We start from the raw sequence: 8,177 nt of genomic DNA, 5'->3' as shown, positions 1-8,177 counted from the left end.
CCACAACTCCCTGGTGATCGAGCGAGGAGTGAGGACGTCATTTCTGCAATCCTTGGCGAGAAGCATGTGACGTCGGCGGCACGTCGAGTGACGCCGGCGTCACGTGATTCCCGGCGAGTTCGCGCCGGACGGCTCGTTCGGCCCAAAAGAACTTTTGGCCAGCTTGGGGGGTTCAGGAGGCCCCCCCAAGCTGGTCAAAAGTTCTTTTTGGGCCGAACGAGCCGTCCGGCGCGAACTCGCCGGGAATCACGTGACGCCGGCGTCACTCGACGTGCCGCCCGACGTCACATGCTTCTCGCCAAGGATTGCAGAAATGGCGTCCTCACTCCTCGCTCCATCACCAGGGAGTTGTGGTAAGTCGGGGGGGGGGGGGGGATTAAGGAGGGTGAGGGGGTTTATATTTTTATTTTGGCTCAACAATCGTGATTTCCCACATATCCAACATATCTATGTTGGATATGTGGGAAATCCGATCGTTTATGTCGAATCAATTTTTTAAGTTAAAAAAAAATATGAGTAGCATTTTACTAATGCGGTCAATCCGAATGCACACCCCTACTTATTACTTCTTCTTATGGGTTCAGATAAAAAGGACACACAAAGTGAATAATAAAGAGCAATATATGGGGCTATAAAAAGAGACAATTACAAAGTGGTTGTCCTTAAGCAGAGCCACCACACAAAAAAACCAAGCAAGGGTTTCCCTTGTATAGTGGGTGTTGGAGAATCCATGGCTTTGGCAATCTGTTCTAAACTATTATGTTGTGGATCCATAAGCTGAAGAAAGATGACCAGGACATAAGTTGAAATCCTTTCTTCAGGAGGCGAGACTGGACAACACTGAAACCCCACTAATCTTCACCAAAACTAACCCTTGTTCCCCTTAGGTTGAGCCCTTGGGTGCCAGGGTCAGCTGGAGTTACGTGGGATTTCAGATTGAGGACCGGACTTAGCACAGACAGGTGGATCAAAGTAGACAGTGAAGATTGATGGATGTCAGCCAAAAATTAAAGAATTTATTAAAAATAATTACTGGCATTTGACAACAGGAATCAGAAAATACAAGGAAGAAATCTGTAAATTACAGCAAGTCCAAATATCACAAGAAAATCCAGAACCTCAGGAGTTACAGGAGATAAAAAATAAAGAACTTGACACTTGAAAGAAAATGTTGCCAAAGCACTAGTGCTGTGCCGGAACTTTCCTATATAATTCCCTGCATTGTGATGTCATTGAGATGTCAGAACTAGGCTCAAGAAAAGAAAGTATTGCTCCTTTAGAAACACAGAGGAGGACGGTGGAGCCCTGACCACGCAATTGCCTTGGACTTGCAGCCAACCCCCAGCAATGAACGATCCCAGAGGCAAACTGAAAATTAATTTAGAGACCCGACGACTGCGCCTGTCAGAAACCGTGCCACTTCCTGACTAACCACCATTAAATTAGATACCCGATGTCCGGGGCATGCCACAGCCCGACCCAAGGTAAGCGGAATTGACCTCGTAACAGTAAGTTAGAACATTTGAATAATGGGGATTATTTTTGGAATTTAACCCAAGATCTGACGCAAGATTTTCAGGAACAATTAAAACCAATGATAAAACTAGCACCTTTCCTCACAGAGAAAGAGAACATTTTTTTAATGCCAGTTTATCCACAAATACCTACCATCTATTCAGTGCCTAAGATCCATAAAAGTACACAACTCCACCTATTAGACTAATAGTCTCACTCATTGGGGCAATATTGGAACCACAGGCCATTTTCATAGATCAATTTTTATAATCTTTTGTTATACAGTCCAGTTATACAGTATGTAAAAGATACAGTACATTTTGTGTCTATATTGCAAACTTACCATTTGGGAACTAATGCTGTATTGTTCATGGCATTGAACATTAAAACTTTTAATACTCATACCCCTCAACAGGCAGCACTTAGTGTGGTCTAATGATTTGTAGGGCAACCTATACCATCTCAATTTTGGATCAATATGACACAAATTGTGCTGATCAACAACTACTTTTTATTTGGATCCAAGTTTTATCATCAAACTCATGGCATCCCTATGGGATCTTCTTTAGTGCTAACAGTACCCGATTTGTATGTAACAACTTTTGAAGAGTCATTTATTTACAACTCTGAGTAGTAACAATCAATCTTTGGATGGCATTGGTTTATTGATGACACTTTTATGATATGGTCTGACATTGATACAAAGCTTGGAGCATTTATTGAATGGTTAAATTCCCTGGACAATAATCTTCAGTTTATAGCCCAGTGGTCAGAAAAATCTATTTCTTTTTTAGATGCCCTGGTTTTGTTGCAAGATGGAAATTTTGTCACTACGATATACCGTAAGCCTACTGATAAAAATAACTTATTACGTTTCCATAGTCATCATTCTAGATCATTTAAATTAGGATTGCCTGTGATTCAGTTTTTCTGCATCAGACATATTTGTTCAGGAAGAAATAAATTTAAGCAATGGCAACAATTTTGGCTGAAAGATTTCAATCAAGAGGCAATCCATACAAAGCAATACAGAGGGCTTAAAAGTGAGCTAAATATTATGATCGTCAAGAGTTACTTCAATACAAACTGAGAAAAGATAACACATGTCTGGTTTCTGTTTTGAAACAGACCACATCATCTGGTTTCATTGTGGCATCAATCAGGAAACATTGTCATGTCTTGGCGTTACATGCTGTATTCAAGGAATCTCCATTATTTAGATATGCCCCAAGGGGCTAACATGTGAGATTGTATAGTACATTCTCATCTTGTAGATAACAATTTTCTACATACAGAGGGATACCATCTGAGATGTAATAATTGTGTTTTTTGTGAGAATAACATGTGCACGCAGCCACGTGCATGTTATAAAATCAGGGGTCGGTGTGCGCAAGGAGGTGCGCACTGGTGCACCTTGCACGCGCCGAGCCCTCGGTGAGAGCAGCTGGCTTTCCCCATTCCCTCTGAAGCCGCTCCAAAATTGGAGTGGCCTCGGAGGGAACTTTCCTTCCCCCCCCCCTCCAGCTTCCACTCCCTTCCCCTAACTGTCCCACCCGCAGCCCAACCCCCCCCCTCGTACCTTTATTTCACAAGGTATGCCCGCCAGAGGCAAGTGCAACTTGCACGCGCCGGCCAACTGCCGGCGCATGATCCCCCAGCCCAGCCTTGCAGAGGCCTCTGGCCACCCCCCCTGCACTGCCCCCCGGGCCGCCCTGCTCCACCCTGTCCCGCCCCAGGACCACCCATTTTTTCAAGCCCCGGGACTTACACATGTCTCGAGGCTTTACTCGTGCCGCCAGGCCTTTTGAAAATAGGCCCGGCGCATGTAACTCCCCTACGCGTGTAAATCTTCCTGGATTTACACGCGAGGGCTTTTAAAATCTGCCCCATTGTGTTTCAACTAATATGGCATATGTAGTTATTTGCCCTTGCCCCAAATTATACATTGGCTGTACCTGCCACCCAGTCAAGGTGCGATTTAACGAGCATAAATCTTGCATACGAACAGATAATCTTTGTGCACCTATGGTGCAACATTGTACCAACATAGTCATAGCTTTGATTGAAATGGATTATCATCAAACAAGTGTTCGTTCCTGTACATGGAAGTGATATACAAGCATGCCTCAATCATTGTGAGTTCTTTTGGATTTATACTCCTAATATAATGTCACGATCAGGTATGAATGAGGAGTTAGATTGGATATCATTATTGTGAGATAATTATATCATGTTCAAGAAGAGAACACCATTGATATGATGTCATTGTGCAATTTTGATTGGTCTTTTACTCTCATTTTGATTGGTCACTCAAGATTTTTCATTTGACAGGTTCCTTTCTGGACACCTGTTTTCTTTTTTTTTTTTTTAATGGATGCTATTATAATATGCTATTTGGTATATGATCAATGAGCTAGATGCCATTTAAGACTTTTGGAGTACTTGATACACTTCTTTGATTCACCGGTATATTGCCATTTGGTTGATATTCCCTGATGAAGGATTATGGGGGATATTTTCTAACCCTATCGCACGTGAAAAGAGACTATTCGCACGTGATACCTAGATTGGGGCGGAGTCGGGGCGGTATCAGCACTAGAAGAGGAGGAGTCAGGATGGCGTCGGGGCTGATGCCACGGAAACATCGCTGACAGCGAAAAGGTAAGGCTCCCTTATCGCCGCCAGTAATATGCCCAATAGTACCACCTTTTATGATGGTGCTATTGGGTGCAAAAGCCAGCAGCAATAACACCGCGGTGGTGCGATCGCTGCCGGCTTTCGAAGGCCTGCCCCTCGTTAGCACCGGGATTCACAAACCGGTGCAAACAAAAAAAATTCAAACCTATGTTTGAAACGTGGCTACATTGGAAGGGCAGTAGGACATTTTGATTGCTTATTATCTACCGGAGATTATAATGACCACTGTTACAAACATTTATTTTTTAAGATCCATCAGTATAAAGAATACACATATTCACTGGTTTTGAACATAAAATTAAGTTCATATTACCAATTTTTTATTTAAAATTGGAGGGTGGCTGACAGGTAATAATTAAAGAAAATATGGCTGTGATAACTCAGAGTGTATCATATGTTTAATTTGATATGAAACTACCATCACACTCTACTAAAAAATGTTCTTTTTGTTTTGAAAAATGTTTTTCAGTAAATTTTCATTAAATTCATTTTGTCAGTTCTTCAAATAGTCCATGTTTTTGTGATTTGAGAGTGTTGTTTGGAAGATATATAACAGTTATCAACTATGACAGGAAAAGTCCTTGTTGGTATGCTCATTAATCCTCCAGCATTTCCTTTCAGGCTAATTCAATCATTCATTCAATTTATATCCACTCTTCTAATCCCAGTACACAGTATACAAAGAAAATAATAATATATAATAAAAACAAAAATACTATAAAATAGGAAACATAATAAACATAATGAGAAATTATTGTCAATTAGTTAGTTATTAATACAACCAAACTAACAAAGTAGCCTAATAAGCAGTAAATTCACAAACACGATTGTATTTTATTGCATTGTATTTGTTTATTGTATCTTATTTGTTTAATTTACCATATTTTAGGAGCTTATTTGTATGGATCTGAATGACGGTATATAAGAGCTTAATAAATAAAATAAATAAATAATTAATTAAAGAGTAGAATCAACATAAATATAAACCCTAGAATTAATCTAGAAAAACTAACATAATGAAACACCAGACAACAGATGCTAACATGCTTTCAGTGATGCTTCTGACAGAAGTCAAGCTGTAGCACCAAGAGAGAATGATTTTATACCTCACTCCTGGCAAGGTTTTTTTGGGGGTATCTCGAGGGCTGGAGATGGTCAGGGGTCAGGAGAGATTGTGAATCAGGGCATTGCCACTGCAGGTGTGGGGGATCTGGGGGCATCAGGATTTTAAATATATTAAAAGAACCAGAGAAGGAGTGGGAGGGCCCAGACTGTGGACCAAAGAATATAATAATTTAATTTTGGAGGGTTTTGGGGGGGTGGAGATGCACAATCCAACATGTACATATATTAGGGATGTGAATCATTTTTTGACGATTTAAAATATCGTCCGATATATTTTAAATTGTCAAAAATCGTTAGGGCCACGATACAATACCAATTCCCCCGATTTATCGTTAAAAAATCGTAAAATGGGGGAAGGGGGAGGGCAGGAAAACCGGCACACTAAAACCCCCTAAAACCCACCCCGACCTTTAAATTAAATCCCCCACCCTCCCGAACCCCCCCCCCCCCCAAATGCTTTAAATTACCTGGGGATCCAGCGGTGGTCCAGAACGGCGGCGGTCCAGAACGGCCCCCTCAATTGAATCCTGTTGTCTTCAGCCGGCGCCATTTTGCAAAATGGCCGCCGCAAAATGGCGGCGGCCATAGACAAAAATGATTCGACGCAGGAGGTCATTCCGGATCCCCGCTGGACTTTTGGCAAGTCTTGTGGGGGTCAGGAGGCCCCCCCAAGCTGGCCAAAAGTTTCTGGGAGTCCAGCGGGATTCAGGAAGCGATTTCTTGCCGCAAATCGTTTTCCGTACGGAAAATGGCGCCGGCAGGAGATCGACTGCAGGAGGTCGTTCAGCGGCGGTCCATAACCCCCGCTGAATGACCTCCTGCAGTCGATCTCCTGCCGGCGCCATTTTCCGTACGGAAAACGATTCGCGGCAAGAAATCAGCCGGCGCCATTTTGCAAAATGGCGCCGGCTGAAGACAACAGGATTCAATTGAGGGGGCTGTTCTGGACCGCCGCCGTTCTGGACCACCGCTGGATCCCCAGGTAATTTAAAGCATTGGGGGGGATTTAATTTAAAGGGTCGGGGGTGGGTTTTAGTGTGTCGGCTCACGATTTTAACGATTTTCACGATAGTTTACACACCCAAACGGCAACAATACGATTCCCTCCCCCTCCCAGCCGAAATCGATTGTTAAGACGATCGAGGACACGATTCACATCTCTAACATATATTAAATTTGGGAGGAGGAGGTAGATAATAGGGTACAGGTCATTTTTTATTTACTACTACTTAACTGGATATCTTTTAAGATATCTGGTTAAATATCTAGTTATCCAGTCACTTAAGACTTGGTAATTTTAAACGTCTCTAAAGAAAATCTAAATTATCTGTCTAACTTAGCCAGATAGAATTGAAATTCAGCTAGATTAGCTGGACAACTGAACTCCCAGAAATGCCCTTAGAATGCCTCATTTTTAGATTTTAGCCAGATAATGACCTAGCCAGTAATTAATCATAATAAACTAAGCAATTATAGTAGTTACCTTTCTAGAAAGTCTAGTTTTTTCTTTTCATGAAGCTTATTTTTGTCCTTCATGTTTTTTTCATGATGTTTCATTATTTTGCTACATATTGCCCTAGTAGCATAATGCTGCTTTATATATTGTGATTTATCTATTTAGTCATTTCTCTCATTGAGAAGCTGAATCTGTCCTTTGTGATGTGTACTGCAGTTCACAGCACCAAATTCCCAGCTGCAAATATATTGAATCATTGTTACAGATAACATGCACAATCAAAATATTGCAACAAAATGAAGATGAAATTTGGCATTCTCTGCTTTTCTTAATTTACAATCTATCCATTCAGTATATTAGAACAGACATTTCTTTCTTTACCGTTTAATCTGTTCTCTAAAGAAATTAAAGTAAAAATAAACCAGGAACGGTGAAGTACCTGGAAAAGGCACCAAGTTTGAGATGGCTTAAGTTATTTGATATTTTTATTTTGCAGAGGTTATTATATAACATAGAGAAGACACTTATTAAAGTGGAAAAATGTAACAAAAATAGCTTTAGAGTTACACAAGAGTAGGAAAGAAAAAGGATTCAACAATTAGTATTTTAATAAGCCATGTGAACAAAAAGTAGTTTGAAGATAGAAACAAAGTAGTTAGACGTGAAAGTCGATGATTCCAGTTTTCCAAGGAAGAATTAAAAAAAAAAAAAAGAGAAAGCTGTTGGGGGAAATCCAGAAATTGTCTTTTGTATGAGATTTTATTTAGTGAAAAAGGTTGTGTTTCAAATAATCTTTAAAAGCAAAAAAAGCAATATGCATGAATGCTTACCTGGTGAAGGCTAAATCTTTTTGTATTACAGGTTTTTGCAGCAGTAAAACAACCTTGCCCTGAACATTTGGAGATTGCATTATAATATACAGTGTCCAATCATATAGGAGAATGTAAGCAATAAAACCTAGGGCTCATAAACCGTCTCTCACTATGTACCTGTACTGCATTTTAATGGGATCACTCTACTTTCTGTATCATTAAATATGACATACCAAATTTTATTCTCTTTTGCTTTCTTGTTAGGCTGACTATCCACTAAATATGAACCTTAAATGAAGATGACTTCACCTTGGTACTTCCCTTCCTTTCATTAATTTTAGTACTTACCATGCTGCAATTAACTTTGTGGCATATGCTGCTAAGGTCCTCTTATTAAGGTGAGATATTGTTCTGAGACAGCCAACCGATATTTGGAGGATTTATAATGGTACAAAAATACATTGAGAATAATTATATCCATCCTGTGATAGCTGTTACAAGCTCTTTGCGGGGGTAAATTTTCTGTTGGAAATCCCGGCCGCAGACGGCCACGCCCAGGTCATCCCTTACCT

General features: G+C 40.6%; 1 long non-coding RNA gene across 1 annotated transcript; it reads left to right on the top strand.

The window, feature by feature from the left end:
- Nucleotides 1-1,298: 1,298 nt before the first annotated feature.
- LOC115093267 lies at nucleotides 1,299-7,792 on the top strand. Its single transcript, XR_003857259.1, has 4 exons — nucleotides 1,299-1,484; nucleotides 2,310-2,357; nucleotides 4,017-4,176; nucleotides 7,655-7,792. It is a non-coding gene; the product is annotated as an uncharacterized LOC115093267 (long non-coding RNA).
- Nucleotides 7,793-8,177: the final 385 nt, after the last annotated feature.

Source organism: Rhinatrema bivittatum, chromosome 6 (assembly GCF_901001135.1).
Source record: "Rhinatrema bivittatum chromosome 6, aRhiBiv1.1, whole genome shotgun sequence".
Classification (NCBI taxonomy): domain Eukaryota; kingdom Metazoa; phylum Chordata; class Amphibia; order Gymnophiona; family Rhinatrematidae; genus Rhinatrema; species Rhinatrema bivittatum.
Note: the sequence above shows the minus strand (reverse complement) of the source record. Positions and strands in the feature narration are given on the sequence as shown.